This window comes from Pleurodeles waltl, chromosome 8, assembly GCF_031143425.1.
Source record: "Pleurodeles waltl isolate 20211129_DDA chromosome 8, aPleWal1.hap1.20221129, whole genome shotgun sequence".
NCBI lineage: Eukaryota > Metazoa > Chordata > Amphibia > Caudata > Salamandridae > Pleurodeles > Pleurodeles waltl.
The window spans coordinates 949691096-949709186 of NC_090447.1; positions in this window are offsets into that span (position 1 = coordinate 949691096).

Here is an 18091-nt window from a genome sequence, read left to right on the forward strand (position 1 = left end):
GGCAGTTTACTTATGTTTATTTAGCTGCCCCCACCTGCACATTAACTAATTGAAATTAAAGATGCCTTGCCAATACTGTGTGGCCATCCATTGTTGCCATGGTATTCCATTAATCCTCCAGGAAGGGATGCCAACATCTGCATAGACATTTGCCTTAACATAGAAACACTTGTTCTGTGGTCCAAGGATGCCTGTATTGGTGCAGGTTTCTGAGTAATGTGCTAGTGCCGGTGCAGATACATGCCTGCCCCATACTGTCAGTAAGACGCGGCAGGCCTGTGGTACTAATTCAGCATGTATGTGAGGTAATAGACATATTTTGGGATGTATGTGATACACAATGTACAGGAAGAGGAAAGTGCTTGTGGTCTGCCCCCAGCCCATAGTCAAGCTCCCTTAAATGGCATTGGCCAATGACACAAAGGGGTAGATTTAAGGAAAGTGGTGCTGCACCAAGTGCATCACTACAGTCCTTAGTGTACTCCTTTCCCCCGCCATGTGTTCACCTTATGAAAATTACAGGGCAGCAAGATGCAGATGGGGGCAACTTTGTCAATTTATGTGGACTCAAATGTTGTACTTAGCAGGAACAGCAACAAAATGATTAGCACGACTTCTGCTGAGTACATAGGGGCCCATCATATACAATGATATGCCCCTTCATAACACCTGCTCTGAGCAGCTGTTCAAAGTGAAGGAAACATGGCAATAGGAAATGTATCATATTTTCCACCGCCATGTACTTTAGCCCCCTCAACATGTGAAGGACCCCACACCCATACATGATGCCTGGCGCAGGCCTCATGTTGTGCTGGTCTAAACTGAGTGGTGTTACCCATGCATCGCACAACTTTGTTCTGATTGCGCAGGGGAGATGGTACTTCTGCCGTGGTTCTTTTTCATTAAAGTTAATTGCAATGGCAGCCCTAAGGTGGCTTAATACAGGCACAATACTACATGTCCAGATCCTTTGTCAAAACATGCTGCACTCAACCTTGTCACCACCTATCATGCACATGTAAATGGTGTTGCTATGCAAATGGGATATTTACCATCTGTTCCACCAATCTCAATCCCCAGTTGATCCAGTAGTTATTGCTTCCTTGAGATCAGTTCTGCCCAATGGTGTTTAAGTTGGTGGTCATTGCGTCTGGCTCCAAATATTCTTGTTAGGTGGTGGCTCACCTTGACTCACCGTAGCTTTCTGGCCTCTGTGGGGTAGACATGGATATCCCAATACTAGATTCATTGGCAGGTAATGCTGCACAAGCCATGTAAAGACCCCCAGTTCATCAGCTGTCATCTTCAACATCCTCCCTTCCCCAGACTTAATGCAGTGTTTGTAGACTGCAAATGTAATTGCAGGAAACAAATAAAGATAAATCTACCCCAACTACCCCAAATACCCAACAAACTATCATACCCCTAGACAAACACCCCACAATACAGGGACAGATACACAGTCACAGACAATAAGACTGTGAAGTGAAAGTGAACTCACTGTACCATGTATGCAGACAGGATGTTCTTTTCATCACTTTCTAAGCCTGTACATCACGTTTTCAGTTCAGTTTCAGTTTCAGTTTTTTTTTTTTTTTACCTATAATGGTCATGTGTCGATTTTTTCCCATTGTGCCCTACAAGTCCTATCAACTTGTGATTGACGCTCAGGGGTCAGGCATCTTTGTTCTGCATAGGAAAGTATGAAGTTTGGGTGTTTGTGTCTACATTTTTGACACATGATGGTCGTGTGTGGTATAACTTTCCATATAGGCTGATGGGATCTGATGCAGTGCAATTGAGGCGCAGGGGCCAGGTGTTGTTTTTCTGGGCTTGCGGAGTATGGAATTTTGCCATTTGCGTAAAAAAATGTTGACGCATAACAGGAATGGGTGGACATTTTTTAGGAATGCTTACAGTGCACCCAGATTCATAAACCATATCATAGGGGTTATTTAATAATGTTGGCAGTATGGTATGGCTACTTGTGTGTGCATGTCCATCCATATCTTGACGGAGACATTGGTATCTTTAACCTATATGTTTGTTTATATGTGTGATGCATGCGATGACTAATATTGTGTGCATATGTACTATGAGTGTACATATGTGTTCTAACACATATTTGTGGGTGTACCACATTGTTATGTCTGATATACAAATGTACTCATACCAACAACAGAATAGATATGATGAGCTATGTCCAATACATGGTAAGGCATGTGACAGCCATGACAAATTATAAATAGGATGCAATGGACTACAGCTGGGTTGAAATCACATTACCCCGGCAATGAGTGTGCAAGTGTGTCCACTCTGTGGTATGTTGTTGGTTTAGCCTTCATAATGCTCTGCTTCATGTGTGACATATAGTTCCCCATGCATCTTAGTTGCAGGAGATGGTGTATACACCTGTCAATGAAGGTTGCTATGTGCCGTGTGTGTATAAAAATATGTGTAGTGTCATTTCAGTACCATATGACCACAGCGGTGTATTCATCGGTGTAGGAAAGTACCATCTTTCATGGCATGGTTGCCCCCATTTTCTGCCTGATATCAGGGTGCTTGACTGTGTAAACTGGAATCCTGCTAATCAGGACCCCAATAGTTATGCTCTCTCCCACTAAATCTGTCACTGCATACTGTTAACGAAGTCTTCCACTCACAATTGGCATACGGGTGCCCACTTATAAGTCCCTAATATATGGTGCCTTCATACCCAAGACATTGGGGTTCAGGGGATCCCTATGGGATGCAGCATATATTTTGCCACCCATAGGGAACCCATGCAAAGGCTTCTGCAGGACTATCATTGCAGCCTGCGTGAAAAGGTGAAAATACCCTTTCACTGCCATTCACATTGCACCAGGTCACTTATAAGCCACCCCTATAGTAGGCCCTCCATCCCTGAGGGCAGGGTGCAAAGTACCTGTGTGTGAGGGCAACCCTGGACTACCACAGGTGCCCCCAAGACCTCCAGGTCCATTTTCCCAGACTTCGTGAGTGTGGGGATGCTATTTTACGCGTGCACTGGACATAGGTCACTACCTATGTCCAACTACATAATGGTAACTCCGAACATAGGCATGTTTGGTATCAAACATGTTGAAATCATAACCCAAGGCTTTTGAAAGCATTGGTTGTATGATTAAATGCACTCTGGGGGCTTCTTAGGGGACCCAAAGTATTGCCATTACAGCCTTCTGAAGTTTTCCAGGCAGACCCAGCTTCTGCCACCTCACAGACAGGTTTCTGCCCTCCATTTGCTTGAAAAGCTCAATCCCAGGAAGGCAGAACCAAGGATTTCCTTTGGGAGAGGGGTGTTACACCCTCTCCCTTTGGAAATATGTGTTACAGGCTTGGGAAGGGTAGCCTCCCCAGGCCACTAGGTTTGCGTTGAAGGTCACATTTTGTGCCCTCCATGCATAATCCAGTCTACACCAGTTCAGGGACTCCCAGTCCCTGCTCTGGCAGGAAACTGGACAAAGGAAAGGGGAGTGACTACTACCCTGTCCATCACCACCCCAGGGGTGGTTCGCAGAGCTCCTCCAGAGTGTCCCTCGGTTTTGCCTTTTGGATTCCAAGTTGGCAGGGAACTCTGGGAGCATCTGAGTGGCCAGTGCCAGCAGGTAACATCAGAGCCCTGCCCTGATAGGTGCTTACCTGGTTATCTGACCAATCCCCCTTCCAGAGCTGATTAGGGCCTCTCCTTTGGGTGGTTCTTCAGATTTGGATTGGAAGACTCCAGCAGGAATCCACTGCATCCTCCACTTGAACTTCTCACTGGAAAAACTGCATCTGGACCCTCCAAGAACTCTACAAACTGCAACAAAGAAGCAAGACACATTCTGCAACATTGTATATTCAGCTCCTGACAGCAACTGCAACTGTTTCCCAGTTGTACATCCTCTGTGGACAGTCCGTCTTCAGCCTGCACCCGAAAAGCAAAGTAATCTCCCTTGGGGTGAAGGAGTCACTCCCCTGCTTCAACAGGCACCTACTGCAATGACTACTGGTTGGTAGATCCCATCTCCTGCTGAGCTGCGTGGACCCTGCATCATGAGTGGTGGACTGAAGTAGTCCTGATGGTCCTGATGTCCTACTGTCCAACTTTGGTGGAAGTAAGAGCTTGCCTTTCCACGAAAGACAGTACCCCCATGTACCATGTGTTTAGCTGTTATCAAGGCCTGTTGGCATCCTTCTAGGAAATTCTTCATGCACCATGTAGATCCTGCCCCAAAAACTCTATCCTGCGACGCGTGTCTTCCTGAGTGGTTCTCCAGAGGTTTGAGAGCTTTTGTCATAGTGCTGCTTGGGCCTTCTTTTCCACTTTCCTTGTCACCGTGCTGTAGGACTTCTGTAACACAATGCCTGGTCTTCTGTGGGCTTTCTGTGTTGCTGAGAACCATCTCTCACTCCCCAATCTGGTAGAGTCCACCTGGCTCTTCCTGGTCCGGGCCGCACCTTTTTCTGAAAACCTTGAGCTTTAAATGTGCCAAGGCTTGTTGGCGGACTCCAGCAATGCAAACCAGACTGCAGTCCTCCATCTTGCATACAACATCATCTGCATCAACCAGGAACCCCAATCTGTCTTTTTGGGTGCAGTACTGACTGTTCTTCTTCTCCGGTGGTTCTTCTATTGCACCTCCATCCGGGTTAGCAGGGGCTCCTGTTCTCCCTGGACTTTTCAGTGCTTCTTGTACTTGGTCCCCTTCTTCCACAGGTCCAGGAATCCACTGTTGGTGTCTTGCAGTCTCTTCTGGTTTTTGCATAATCTTTTTTTTTTCATTTCTGTGTGTGTTCTGGGAAATTTACTGTGTTTTACTCCTGCTTTCCTGGGCACTAGGGTGGGTTCTGATACATACCTTTGGAGTTTTCCAGTACTCCCAGTACCGTTCTTCTCACTACACTTGCCTAGGTGGGAAGCCAACATTTGCATTCCTTTTTCTTAGTATATGGTTTGTGTTCCCCCGGCCCATTTCTAACTACTGTGATTTTTTCTAATTGCACTGTTTTCTAATTTTTTTTATGCCTATTTCTGCATACTAGTGTATATACTTTGTGTATTACTTACCTCCCAAGGAACTATAGTCTCTGGGGTATTTTTGGTATTTGTGACACCGAAACAAAGTACCTTTGTTTTGTAGCACCAAGAGTTTTCTTTCATGTGTGTAAGTACTGTGTGACTACAGTGGTATTGCATGAGCTTTGCACATCTCTTGGATAAGCCTTGACTGCTCATCCAAAGAAGCCTCTAGAGAGCCTTGCTTCTTGACACTGCCTACATTTCATTAGTAAGGGATACCTAGACCTGGTAAAAGGTAAAAGTATCACCGGTACCCACTACAAACCAGGTCAGCCTCGTACAAAGGGATATGAAACTTCACAAATCTATCTTCCTGCATTGACACATGTTGGACGTTGACAAATTCTGGTGTAATCACATCAGTGCCACCTATGTTATTGTATGTTAGAACATTTTTTAAGGTAATTTTTTTCAGTCAATGATCTTGTGATACATATGCACTTACATTTGTGGTAAGTTTCCTTTTGTTCAGACTCCAATACACATTACCAGGCCTGTGTCATTTGAGTACTACATGTGTGCAGAGATATCTGGTATATGTGTGCATGCTACCAACTAAGTACCCACAATCGACCACATCATGTTTTTTATGACTGTGACATGCAATGGCATACCAATGTGTAGCAGTGTTGCAGTCTGGCAAAGATGGGAGCCTACTCTTCATCAATACTGTGGGAGTTTTTACGCTGACACAGACCCGTGGTTGCATGTGAAGGCAGAGGTTTATGTAGCTCCAGACTACTCTGTCCACTGTGCACATGCATCAGACCCCTGACAATGTCAATAGTCTATGTAGCCAGAGCAGTGGTGTTAGGGTGTTTTTGGCAGGGATTTAGCCTCTCCATGATTACTATTCAGCAGAGCAATTGCGATCAAATTGACTGGAATATGAATTTTTCATCTGGGGTACTTGATATCAACCTTCCCCTATAATGTACTGAGGACTGGCTTCTTGCACATGTAGGACATGTCTCATCATTTGACATGGTCTGACAGGCATCCTTTGAAGTCCTTAGTAATTTCCATGGGCAGCTTCTTTAGGGGTTGTTTTTCTGTTGTGACTTCTATTTTGGGAATGTGCCAGTGGACAGATGGTGTTATCTGTCACTGCCTCCTGTTATGTTGATATGTGAAGGGCAACTACAGGTTATAGAAGTGGCAAACAGGAGTGGGTTATTTACTGACATAGCCATCCTCTCTGTCCATATGTTAGGTGATCACATTTAGACATTGATGTGTTGCACAGTCAGCATTTGTCTATGTGTTCCTTTCCATATTTTACTGCATTACTTGGTAGAAGTAATTTGTGTCCTACATTGCTGCCAATCTTTAGTCTGCTTACACTTTACACACATCTTCTACAGCAACATTGCCATCATACATGGACAGGATGTAAAGTGTGACTTGTGTAAATTGTAGATGTACACATCTTCTACTACTGGCTACATGATAGTTACACTCCCATTGCCTGGCTTTGCGAGATTTAATGAATATCACACACCTGACATTACACCTGCCACAGCACTTGTGTCATCTCCAAGTGACCTCCCATATTGTATTTCCAAGTATCTGTGGGTATCTCTCAGCTGTCCATCCACATCCTTCATTGAACATGAGTATGCAATTATTACTGTATACCACAATCTATGTCACTCTTACCATGACTGTATGATGATAATGTGTGAAATCATTTCAGTGCTGCTTTTTTCATTAGCAACATGCAACATATCTGTCTACTTCTACTCCCATTCATTTTTAAATGGGTCTGTGACATGTTTGGACACTGCTGGACATACTTGCACATCGCACACCTGATTGGCATGTTGGAGACCTAAACATATTAGGGAATTTTGACACTGTTGGTACCATGCTCTTGGTCTGGCATGTGAGTGACAATGAGTAGTGAGTATTGCTATGTGCTGTGTGATGGTGTACTACAGACTATACAATGTTACCTTGCTGACACATGTCAACAGTTGTTGGTACTTGCAAACCCTTTGCTACCTAGGCCATGCACCCATATAACAGTCTTCACATGTATATCTGGATTTGCTGTAGGCATGTGTCAAGACAGAAGATTTGTGTGACAAGTGTGTATAGAATGTACATATTGAGTGGAACACACTCTGCCTACATTCTGCCCAGACAATAATTTGGTGGTGTAATGTCCCATGTTATTCTTAGATCCTGACAATGGGCCATATGTTTGGATTGTGGTTCAGCACTCATTACTGCTTTATTTGTCTGGCAACCCATAGCGCATCCCACAGCCAATGTGTGTGTGCCATAAGTGAGGTACAGTGCACCATGTGTCTGAGTTTAGCCCAATGGCAGTGCCAGGTCATAAGCCCATGGATATAAAATGCAGGCTCTGCCTCCAACATTGGTTGTAAACCCAATACAGTAACTGAAGGTCCATAGTTACCAATGATTAGCCCCTTATCACACATGCACAGTGCTGGTGAAGCAGCAATCTGCCTGATATGCGACTATGTTCAGTTCCTACATTACTTACACACCATTTGATAACAGCCCCTACTTAAGGATGCCCCCTTGCATAAATCGACCAAGTGTGGTGATGAGGTAGGAAAAGGGCCAGGAATTTGAAGATTGCTCACTTAACAACAAGTTATATTTTGTGATCCATGGATCTAGGCCTTCAAGAGACACATGCCCATGAGGTACGTGATACTGATGTGTGCCATGGAGGCACTAGACCCTCTTACATCACAAACTATGTTGCTACCATACTGTTGTGTTTCTTTCCTGCACTCTGAGGTATGAGTTACATTCCAATGGCATATGTAGTTGAGAATGAGTAGATCATGGAGATTCAGGTGCCAAGTAATTTACTGGTGATATTTATAAAATAATAATATTTGTACAATGACTATGTGTAGAAATTCTGTGCAATTTGCAGTCTCATTCGAACTCCTGCAGCAGTATTTTGTAGTTCCCCCTTCAAATGTGCTGCACCATTGCCATCCTCCTACTTGTTGGGGACATCTACCTGTTCATCTCAGGGTACATTGGTCTTTTTACATATATTATGCAAGATTGCACATGCCAGGATCATTGTACATACCCACAGTGGAGCACACAGCATGCTTCCTCCTGTCAGGGTCAGGCACCTGAACCTTGACTTCAGAAGCCAAAATTTCCTCTCCACCACATTTCATGTTCTTCTGTGCCTTTCATTATAAGCAAGCTCTTCCACTGTTGTAGGATTCCCAAATGGAGTCATGATCCATGGCTGTATGCCATAACCTTGGTCGACTGCAGAAGAATGACAGAAGATTTGTTGGTAGATGCTTGAGAGTGGTTTGGTATGTACCTTGGCAATTGTTAGTTTTAGGTAGAGTGGTGACTCAGACTTGCTTCTGGTATAGTGTATGTCCCTGTTCTATGAAATGATTTCAGAGGTATGTGTTGATAGACATGACAATCTTGGGTTGTGTCTCAGGGACCTGGGGATTGTAATTTTCAATCCAAACAGCTGAAAATATGTGTTGTGTTTTCCATATTTGTGGCAGTGTCCTATTATTGATAGAACCTTCCACCTCCTTGCACCACAGTGGTGTCATATGTAGAGACACCATGGTAGCCCTAAAAAGTCAAACTCTGGCCTTTATGTTACTATGTGGCACTATGCATGCAGTGCAATACATAGTGACCCTTTGAGGCAAGTAATGGCTGTGCCAGCCATCAAGTATACTAGGGTGTGAATCACACATTTGTAGGATGATCAAAAGTTGGCACAGTGGAATCTCCAAAGTTCTGGGAGAGCGTAATTGAAATATTATACATCTAGATGTGAAATGCTTACAATTAACAATGCTGCATTAATAATATTATTCATTGAAACGTATTTTAAACGTGGAGAGTTATCGTATGCATATACTAATATCGACTGTAAGAAATAATTGCTGTATTTGAATTAATTGAATATGTTAACACGTGCGAAGATTGCATTTATTAGAATCCATAAGCCTTAAGTTAGCGTGCGTCGAAAACTAGCTGTGTAGCTTTCATATTAAAGCATATTTTTCTGTTTCTCCAGTGTGCTGACTCGCAAAGGGCCATGACCCAGCAATTGTTCTTTTCTCCGTTTTATGTAACATTGCTAGTTTTTCTCATCCGCATGCTAGCTGCTTTAGTATAAAATGTATAACTTTGCAACAAAATATGGACACTTTCAAGGACATTGAACCACGGAAAAGAGAACTCTTGACCCGAAGAACGTGCCAGAAAATGAAGTAACCCCGGATGTGCCACCTACGAAAAACGTCAATTATGAAGACCAATCAAAATGTTATAATTTATTGTAAAATGACAAATGCATTACTTAATGTATAATTTGATAGGTTACAGATAGTGTGGTGTAGTGACTATCCAATAGAATTTTGGGGGAATGTATTATGAAAAAGGGATAAAAACCCATGACACAGGAGACTCGAGGGCATTAGTTAGGGAATTATATCGATTGCATCCAGAAACTCTGTCACTCTATTTGGTGACTTGAGACTTAGACAAAACCATCCTCACCCTTAGTCGTCCCATTACACTTTCTTCCTTATGAGGGAAGTGTGCCCTGCCCTTAGACTAGATAGACTGACGGCGATCTAACTGATGTCCTGAAGACGAAGACTGATCCTGTATGCTGACCTATTCCGAGGAGGGTAATTATGCTACTGTTATTGAAATTCATCTATTTGCCTTTTCTTTCTAGGTACCAACTGCTGTGCATTTATGATTAGAGACCTTAGTTAGATGTTTTCCAAATTGATGTTCTAAATTGTTTTGCATGAAGCCCAACATGCTGATGCTAATTCGTGGTTAGATGAGGCATTCACCTTGACTGATGTAAATGACGTGACTGACGTGGTGCTATCCTGAACTAAGACATATATGAGGTTCTATGCATTTTGATTTGTTTACCTTCATATTACTATCTTATGTTTGTGATCTTTGCACTGTTGAAACCTTATTATAGTTGCCGCATTGTGACTATGCTCTGTTGCTTCTTGGTTTTGAGATTAATATATCTGCTATTAGATTGTAATCAATAGGGAATAAAATTCACAAAACTTCAATAAGGTGTGGTTATTCATGACTGAAACGTCATGGTTGCGCCGAAGGTTTAACAAATGTCTAAAGTGAAATACATTGTGGTGATATATGTTGACAATATTATTGATATATTACTTGATATATTGATCAGTTACCTCGTCTTACGGTGTCTCACCACTGGGTCCAAAGATTCATCGGCCTAAAACAAGTCCTAATGTATATAAATTAACACAGAAGGACACGTTAACAGTTCTGGTAGCAGAGCGACGGTTAGGCCCTTGGGGTCCCTAGGACGGAGTTTTATTGTTTAATTTGTTTTTCTGTGATAATGCAATTTGGAGATATGATGGGTTGCTAAGCTCGCCATGGCTTTCCCGGGATCTCGGAGCCTGCCTAAATGAGTTGGGAATGTTCTCGGCGCCATAGTGTGCGTGGTTAGGGTCTTTGCGCTTGCCTAAGCTTATGCATCTTGCAGGTGGCTGTGGAAAATTTGTGTGTATTTAGGCCAAATTAAGTGTTGTTTAGCAGGAGTGGGCGTACTCCACAGTATGAGAGTAGGGAAGTTGGCGTACTTCATGTGAATGTAGCGCTTGTTGCTCAAAATTATCCACGTGGTTGGTTGTCGTGTACGGACCTGTCGAGGTCTCGACTCCGGAGTATGATGATAAATGTGGTTCATGTTGTAATCTGTGCGGTTTAATAGGTCACTCGGGCGTGGTTGACAAGTCAAGTTTGAGTTATAATGTATGAATGAAACCTTCGATGGAGATTTGACAAATTCTAAAGTGCACTAGAAGGAGTCATTGACAAGTCGAGAGTAGAATTTGCGGGTCGAATTCTGCTTGCGTATGCGGGAACTGAGAAGGAGAGAGTAGCGGCCGAGGCTTCAAGTGAAATCTCTGTAAAGTTCTGAAGCGAATGTGTTACCTTTCCTGTAGTAAACCGACAGATTTGTGTTGTCATTTTAAGGTGCTAGCAATAATTTGCATTAGTTTGTGTGAGTTGTAGGGATCAGTAAAGAGCGGACAAGCTGCAAGACTTTGTCAGCTGCTATGTGTGAGAGTGTGACGTCAGTGGTGCCGCGCTGAGAAAGGTCAGTTGTCGAGAGGGGTCGCGCACGGATTGGCTGCCGTCCGTGAGAGGCAATAGGTTGAGAAAGGGCAGGTGAAGAGTGTCCTGGGAACTAAGCCATTTCTGATTAAATACGAAATAAGAGAATCGCAAAAATAAATTTTGTCAAAGCATTCAAGAGCGCTCTAAAGGGAGATGTGTATATTGTAGCAACTGATGGGGAACCTACACCACATGAGGGTACTCCGGCCTACACGGTTATGGAAGAGAAAGGTGTCGCACCTTGTTTATGGATGAAACAGTGGTGCAAATTAACAGAAAAGGAAGGGTGTTTAGCTTTTCCAGAGCATGGGACGTTTAATCCAACAGTACTAGAAAATCTGAGGTGGATGTTAAGTACACAGAAGCCACCTCCGAGACCAGCACAATACGAGGCTTTGGAGATTTGGGACTTGATGGCCCTTAAACATAGACAAGAATGGTTTCAGAGAAGGCTGAGAAAGGCAGAAAAATCATATGCAGAGGCAAGGTGGGACAACGAGAGCAAAATGTGGAGAAGAGGAATCGTAGATGGGTTGAAGTTATTCCCAGCAATAACCCAGGGAGAAGAGACACAGGGAAAGAAAGCCTCCTGTAAAACCGACAAAGACTCAGGCAAAACTAAGGAAAATAAAAGGTCCTGGGAAGAGGAAGATGATTCAGATGATGAGGAATTTATGGATAGATTGTTACATGATCGCCCGCCACCGTATGCGGTGAGCGACAGCGCTCCAAGCACTAGCTTGGATCCTGGGAACCAGACGCAGGAGAAGGGAGTTACTGATACGGTACAGACTAGCGATACAGCTTTGATACAGAATAGTGTCAGTGTACCCAATGCACCAGACTTGCCGAAACAGTTGCAGCCTCCACCGCAGATAAAGAGAATCTACCCTGATGTCCCGGTGCTTGAAACTACTACAAACTTGATAGTGCCGCCAGACCCGATATACACAAAGCCAAAATTAATACAGATTGAATCGACTCCGAAGCTAATGTCTCAACCGCCACAGTTGATACCAGGGTATAACCCTGTAGCAGGACCAACGTTAGTACCTGTACCGGGTACACTGAAGCAGACCTATGGTGTTGAGGCTCCAAGAGGTCTGGGTCCAGGTCAGGCACCTGCCGCTATATCGTTACCCATTACTGTTGGTCCCCCTGTACCATTGTATGCACAAGGTAAATCAGGGATGTGTGATCAGGGAGTTATGACTCAGGAAGCGATAAGAGGAGGGCCTGTGAGGACTCCACAGATAATGGCTCACGGAGAGCAAGTAAATGAGCCACAAAGACCCTTAATGGACCTTAGTCCAGTAGGGGCACCTCTCGAAGCGATGCGTCATGCAGGGTTGGGAGTTTTAACTCCCCAAACTATGAGTACAAATACCTCACACACTCCAATGATACATGCAGGGAATATTTCACTGCAGGGTTTTACAGTACAACAGTTAAATGAGTGGTTAGAGAAAACCTGTACCTCACAAAAGACTGCAATGACTACCATTGAACCTGAGAAAGAAAAACAAGATGAATACTTGAATTTTGTACAACTAGGGGCAGAAGCTGCTGAGTTAGTGAAAGGAACAATGGGAGTGAATAGATTGGAGTCCTACACTGAGGCAGAATTGAGATACTTATGCCCCAAGATTACCAAAGAGGTAGGCAAAGTACATCAGAGATTAGCAAATTTGGCAGATAAATATAATATTGATATCGGAAACACTAAGCACTTGAAAAGAAGTTACAGATTAGATTTTGACTCCAAAGATTTTGAACACATGAGATCTGCAGGCATGAAGGCACATCTGAGAGAACTGTTGCAAAGTGCACAAATTTGGGGTGCATTGGAGAAATGGGAAGGCCGATGGGCAATGAAAAGAGATAAGGGAAAGGGAGACAGTCCAGGGTCCATTGAAGTTAGGACGTCACCTGACCTGGGATCGGTAAAAATCTTACCTATGAGAGAGACAGCTGGTGGTGTTTTAGTACATGTGCCGTGGTCTAGAGGAGATATTTTATCTTTTACGAACGATTATCCTAGATTAAGAGAGAAGCCGATTGAGTGGTATCAACAAACGGACAGGTTCGTGAAACTTGCAAAGTGTCTCTGGGAAGACTTGAATACTTTATTTGAGATCATTGTTCCGTCTGATTTGTGGCTTGAGTGCAAGAGAGGGGTAGATTGGCCAACGAAGGAGCCGGCAAGAGATAAGGTGACTGGAGCACCTTCAGAAGAGGTGATGAAATATTACCATAAAGTAATTGAGTTCTTGAAACAAAAGGTGTCGCCGAAAGTGACCGATTGTCAGAAAATCGACCGGACCTCTCAAGAGGTTAAGGAGTCAATACATGCTTATTACGAGAGATTATTGAAAGCGTTCAAACATTACAGTGGTACTGAGACTATCAAACCTAAGGACATGAATCACCTTGTGTTTAGATTCATTGAAGGGTTGAGACCAGAAGTTAGCCAAATGATTAAGAATCATTTGATTTGTTGGCAAGCTAAACCGATTAATGAGGTGTTGCAGTATGCGAAATACTGTAATGATGAGATCGAGTTGAAGCAGAAAAAGTTGAAGGAAAAAGTGATGGCGATGCAGATAAGGGCTGCACAGGCAGGAATACAGGGAAATGGAGTTCAGCAAATGATACAGTAACAACCGCAAAAGAATGGTGTGTTTCAGGCTCAACCGAGAGGCAGAGGTCGAGGGTTTGTGAACCGTGGTTTGGACATGAATAATGTTGTTATTCAAAATGACGGTCAAGGAGTGAAAAAGATGTCACCATGTCACGCGTGCGGGGCCGTGGGGCATTGGAAACGGGAGTGTCCGAATATGGTGCAGGATGGTGCAGTTCAGCAGAGCATTAATGTTGGTACATTACAAAATTCACGAGGTCCAAAAGTGAGACATCAAAACCCGAATTATCAGAATAATTTGGAATAAATGCAAGGGGTACAACCCATGCAGCAGATGCAAATGCCGCGTTTTCAGTCAGTACAAATGCAACCAGTACAGCAGCAGATTCCTATGGTGCCTAGACAGCAAATGCAATTACCAATGGCTCCGATGGGACAGCAACAGGTGATGCTTCCTCAGCAGGTCACAGGCCAGGTAACCAATCAAAATAATACTGTGCAACAATTCCCATTACGAGGTGAAAATGGCACGAATGAGGATTGGTCAGATGATAGTTCAGACAGTGAAGAGTGCAGGCTTGCAGCATCTCTAGAGGTGGATCAGAGAGGCCCATACGTAGAGGGAAAAGTAATGTGCTATAAAGTTTCATTTCTGGTCGACACAGGAGCTACACACTCTACAGTTCGAAGTGCAGAAGTCCAGAGATTACCTCTCTCAGGGCGTACTATACGAGTGGTTGGTGTGGCAAATCAGTACCTGACTAATCCGATCACTGATCCGGTGCAGGTTGAAATTGGCAACTTTCAATGCCTGCATAGATTTGTTGTATGTGATTCAAGTCCAGTATCCTTACTAGGAAGGGACTTACTGTGTAAGACAAAGGGGGTTATTCTAACTTTGTAGGAGGTGTTAATCCGTCCCAAAAGTGACGGAAAAGTGACGGCTTTACCACCAGCCGTATTACGAGTCCATTATATCCTATGGAACTCGTAATACGGCTGGTGGTATATCCGTCACTTTACCGTCACTTTTGGGACGGATTAACACTCCTCCAAAGTTAGAATAACCCCCAAAATGTTCAATTACCTGTTCCAACGATGGAATAGAAGTACAGACAAATAGCGATGATGAGGGAGATGAGAGTCAATTCATAGAGGAAGGAGGAGAGACAAATGAAGACTACCCTTTGATTACTTTATTCCCAATGCATACTTTGATCGACCTACCTGTTGGACTACAAGGGACCGTGACAGAGAAAGTGTGGGATTTGACTGGGAAAGAAGTAGGATTGATAAAAGGAGTAGAACCAGTCAAGGTTCAGATAAAGCCGAATGCAGTGTTTCCACAAGTGTCACAGTACCACATGACCCAAGACGTCCTTATTGAGGTGTCACAAATAATTGCAGATTTTCTCAGACAGGGAGTCCTGAAAGAAGTCTTGAGCAGTCCGTGTAACTCTCTCATAATGGGTTTAAAGAAGCCCTGTGGAAAAGTTTGAATTGTGCAGGATTTGAGGAAAATAAATGAAATTGTGATAAAATGCTGCCCTGTGGTACCTAACCCAGCGGTAGACCTATCACAAGCATTCTTTTCGATACCTCTTCATGAGGACAGCCAATTTTTGTTCAGTTTCAAATTCCTGGATAAGGTGTACAGTTGGTGCAGAATTCCTCAAGGGTTTTCTGAGTCACCATCCATCTTCAATCAGATATTGAAAAAGGATTTGGAACCTCTTGTGCTGCCTTTTAATTCGACTCTTGTGCAGTACATTGATGATTTGCTAATTGCATCCAAAACCAGAGACAGTTGTAAATATGATACCATTTCATTATTGAATCATCTGGGAAAGAATGGACACAAGGTGTCACCCAAAAAGTTTCAATACTGTCAAAAAGAAGTGAAGTACTTGGGACATTTGATTGAGAAATGGTTTATCAAAGGAAAGAATAACAGCTGTTTTGCATATGAATCCCCCAACATCAAAAAGAGATGTCAGGATGTTTTTGAGAATGGTGGGCTACTGTCGTCAGTGGATACCCAACTTCTCAATTATCTCAAAGCCTTTAATAAAATTGACAGGAAAAGAAGTCAAGGATGAGCCATACACAATAACTTTGACAAAAGAGGAGCTTGAATCATTTGTAGAATTAAAAGAATGCATGTGCAGGGCACCAGCATTAGGAATGCCTGACTATGAGAAACCTTTTCTGTTGTTTTGTCATGAACGTGATGCTTGTTCTTTGTCTGTTTTAACACAGGTCCACGGAGATGCAAGTCGCCCTGTAGCATATTTTTCAGCTACCTTGGACCCTGCCGCAGCAGCCTTACCGGGTTGTATGCGGGCAGTTGCAGCAGTTGGTCAAAGCCTTTCACAATGTGAAGGCATAGTCATGGGATACCCTCTGACAGTAATGGTTCCACATTCAGTTGAAATTCTGTTGACACGAACTAAGACACAACACATGACAAATGCACGACTCACTAGATATGAGACGATTATACTGGAGTCACCAAATGTCACACTAAAGAGATGCACTGTGCTGAACCCGGCAACCTTACTTCCCAATGAAAATACTGAAATCAAAGATGGGGAAGAATTTGAACATGATTGTCTTGAGGTGACTGAACTCTGTACCAAACCTCGCCCAGACATACAGGATACCCAGTTAAAAGAAAATGATTGCATTATGTTTGTTGATGGATCCTGTCTAAGAGATTCAGCAGGAACATTGAGAGCCGGTTACGCAGTATGTACCATAACTGGCATTGTCGAAGCCTCCTGGCTCGAGAAAGTGTTTTCTGCACAAGTGGCAGAATTAATAGCTCTTACTAAGGCATGCCACACAGCTGTAAATTTGAAAGTCACTATCTATACTGACAGCAGATATGGATTTGGAATTATGCATGATTTTGGCCAACTGTGGTCACAGAGGGGTTTCATGACCTCCTCTGGTTCTCCTGTGAAAAACGGTGAACAAATAAGAGATTTGTTACATGCGATTCAGTTACCTCTCGAAGTTGCCGTGGTGAAGTGCAATGCTCATACCAGATCACAAGATTTTGGGGGTCATTCTTACTTTGGCAGGCGGCGGAGGCCGCCCGCCAAAGTAACCCCGTCAGAACACCGCACCGCGGTCGAAAGACCGCTGCAGTGATTCTGAGATTTGCCCTGGGCTGGCGGGCGACCGCCAAAAGGCCGCCCGCCAGCCCAGGGCAAATCAACCTTCCCACGAGGACGCCGGCTCAGAATTGAGCCGGCGTAGTGGGAAGGTGCGACGGGTGCAGTGGCACCCGTCGCGTATTTCAGTGTCTGCATAGCAGACACTGAAATACTTTGCGGGGCCCTCTTATGGGGGCCCCTGCGGCACCCCCTACCGCCATCCTGTTCATGGCGGGTTTCCCGCCATGAACAGGATGGCGGTAGGGGGTGTCTGAATCCCCATGGCGGCGGAGCGCGCTCCGCCGCCATGGAGGATTCAGAAGGGCAGCGGTAAACCGGCAGGTGACCGCCGGTTTACCCTTTCTGACCGCGGCTGAACCGCCGCGGTCAGAATGCCCTTCGGAGCACCGCCGGTCTGTCGGCGGTGCTCCCGTGGCCGGTGACCCTGGCGGTCACCGGCCGCCAGGGTCAGAATCAGGCCCTTTGTGTCTATGGGAAACAGCTATGCAGATCAAGTAGCAAGATTTTGTGCATTGAACTGTATATTGTTTAAAGAGCAGTGGAATTGTTACCACAAACTGAAAACAGCACAAGTTTAAGTCTAGCATTACGAGTGGTTGATACCTTAGACGAACTGAAAACATTACAAAGTCGTGCTAGCAAAAAAGAGAAACGTTCCTGGCAGAGAATGCAAGGTGTACAAAGAGCAGATGATCTATGGGTTTCAGAAGAGGGAAAATTGGTTCTGCCAAATAGTCTTTTATCAGTTTGCTCTATCATGTCCAGGCACATCTGAGAAGAGATGTCATGATCAGGTCCTTTAAGATTGATTGGTTCAATCCAAAATTCAGACATGCCGCAGAAATCACTTGCCACAGGTGCGTCATCTGTCAACAGATGTTATGTTATTTTTTTTATTTTATTTTATTTTATTTTATTTTTTATTTGTACCGCGCACAGCTGCCCCAGCAAAGGGGCGTCCCGGCGCTTTGAGAAGAAAAACACAACACAGCACTAAAA